The sequence below is a fragment of the Haliaeetus leucocephalus genome, unplaced genomic scaffold (assembly GCF_000737465.1).
Source record: "Haliaeetus leucocephalus isolate CR32 unplaced genomic scaffold, Haliaeetus_leucocephalus-4.0 Scaffold517, whole genome shotgun sequence".
Taxonomy (NCBI): domain Eukaryota; kingdom Metazoa; phylum Chordata; class Aves; order Accipitriformes; family Accipitridae; genus Haliaeetus; species Haliaeetus leucocephalus.
Window position 1 is genome coordinate 1,653,797 of NW_010972953.1, and position 290 is coordinate 1,654,086.

Consider the following 290-nt stretch of genomic DNA (forward strand, 5'->3'; position numbering starts at 1 on the left):
GGTGGAAGTTGCCGCCGAGCCCCTCCGGGGCAGCCCCGGGGCTTCCCACGCAAACCGTCCGAGGCCCCCGGGGCTCCACGATAGCCGGGTCCGCCTGTCCCGGGCCCCTCGGTTCCCGGTACCGGGAAGAAGCGGTGGCGCCGGTACCGCCCGAGGGAACCCAGCGGGCCGGCTGGTGGACGGACGCGGTGGCCAGTCGGGACCCGCCGCTTTCGTTTTCAGCCTCGGCGGGGACGGCAGCGAGCCCTTCCCGACGGGAGGGGAGCGGCCCCGCGGGGCGGCTGTCGCGG

The 290-nt window shown here is 76.9% G+C and overlaps 1 protein-coding gene across 1 annotated transcript in view; it reads right to left on the reverse strand.

Annotated features, from left to right (window-relative positions):
* TFAP2E (transcription factor AP-2 epsilon (activating enhancer binding protein 2 epsilon)) overlaps positions 1 to 290 on the reverse strand; it is a gene marked incomplete at its 5' end in the record, with an annotated part of 22,909 nt that overhangs the window by 21,689 nt on the left and 930 nt on the right. The window lies entirely within an intron of this gene.